Source organism: Cebus imitator, unplaced genomic scaffold (genome assembly GCF_001604975.1).
Source record: "Cebus imitator isolate Cc_AM_T3 unplaced genomic scaffold, Cebus_imitator-1.0 Scaffold223, whole genome shotgun sequence".
NCBI classification, from domain to species: domain Eukaryota; kingdom Metazoa; phylum Chordata; class Mammalia; order Primates; family Cebidae; genus Cebus; species Cebus imitator.
Window position 1 is genome coordinate 370,432 of NW_016107538.1, and position 1,685 is coordinate 372,116.

Below are 1,685 nucleotides of genomic sequence, written 5' to 3' on the forward strand. Positions count from 1 at the left end.
TTTTTTGAGATGGAGTCTCACTCTTTTTGCCCTGGCTGGAGTGCAGTGGAACGATCTTGGGTCACTGCAACATCCGTCTCTCAGATTCAAGTGATTCTCCTGTCTCAGCCTCCCAAGTATCTGGGATTACAGGCGTGTGCCACCACGCTTGGCTAATTTTTATATTTTTTAGTAGAGATGAGGTTTCACCATGTTGGTCAGGCTGGTCTCGAACTCCTGACAGCAAGTGATCCATGTCGGCCTCCCAAAGTGCTGTTATTACAAGCAGGAGCCACCACGCCTGATCTATTTTTTTTTTAGAGATGAGGTTTCACCTTTTTGGCCAGGCTGGTCTTGAACTCCTGACCTCAGGTGATCCACACACCTTGGCCTCCCAAAGCGTTGGGATTACAGGCGTGAGCTACCGTGGCCAGCCTTTCTTTTTGAGACATGGTCTCACTCTGTCGCCCAGGCTGGAGTGCAGTGGCACAGTCTCCACTCACTGCAATCTCCACCTCCCAGGTTCAAGTGATCTCAGCCACCTGAGTAGCTGGGACTACAGGTGCGCACCACCACACCGGACTAATTTTTGTATTTTTAGTAGAAAATGAGTTTCACTGTGTTGGCCAGACTGGTCTGGAACTCCCAACCTCATGATCCACCTGCCTTGGCCTCTCAAAGTGCTGGGATTGCAAGCGTGAGCTACCACACCCTGCTGGAACCTTTGTTTTTAACCACTACTGATACTGGCTCCTTCTGGAGGGCACAGTCCTTTTATTACACACCTTCTGTATTCTGTGTACTTAGTGCCTCGTATACAGTTGGTTGTCGATAATTATCAATTTGATGTCAGAACAGGACTGTCAGTAAAAGGGTGTGTGTGTGTATGTGTGATTGTTGTAAGTGCTGTAGAGCCTTTAGAAGGGCCAGTGTGGCCAGGCGCCGTGGCTCATGCCTGTAATCCCAGCACTTTGGGAGGCCATGGTGGGCGAATCACAAGGTCAGGAGATCGAGACCATCCTGGCTGACACAGTGAAACCCCATCTCTACTGAAAAAAAAAAAAAGATTACGCGCCTGTAGTCCCAGCTACTCGGGAGGCTGAGGCAGGAGAATCGCTTGAATTCAGGAGGCAGAGGTTGCAGTGAGCCGAGATCGAGCCATTGCACTCCAGCCTGGGTGACAAAGTGAGACTGTCTCAAAAAAATAAAATAAGAAGGGCCAGTGTGGTCAGCAGGGTTTTATGGAACATCTGAAAAGGGGTTTGGTTTATAGAAATGGCTAGAATTTCCAGACACGGAGAGGTATGTGCATGGTACCTGCCTTGTAGGGCACTAACATGCAGGAGGTGACTGTTCAATGCATGTTCAGGAAGGAATCAGTGGTCTCATCTGGCAGGAATTGTAGGAGCAATATGGGTAAATAGTGGGAACAGTGGTTTGATTCCTTGTTGGGGAGAACCTTGGAGTCAAGCCAAAGAATCGGAAATTCGGCCGGGCACGGTGGCTCAAGCCTGTAATCCCAGCACTTTGGGAGGCTGAGGCGGGTGGATCACGAGGTCAAAAGATCGAGACCATCCTGGTCAACGCGGTGAAACCCCGTCTCTACTAAAACTACAAAAAATTAGCTGGGCATGGTGGCGCATGCCTGTAATCCCAGTTACTCAGGAGGCTGAGGCAGGAGAATTGCCTGAACCCAGGAGGCGGAG

At 49.9% G+C, this 1,685-nt stretch overlaps 1 protein-coding gene across 9 annotated transcripts in view; it reads left to right on the plus strand.

Annotated features, from left to right (window-relative positions):
- The window catches only part of CAMTA2 (calmodulin binding transcription activator 2), a 20,802-nt gene that overhangs the window by 2,651 nt on the left and 16,466 nt on the right, over positions 1 to 1,685 (plus strand). The gene's annotated exons all lie outside the window — the stretch shown is intronic.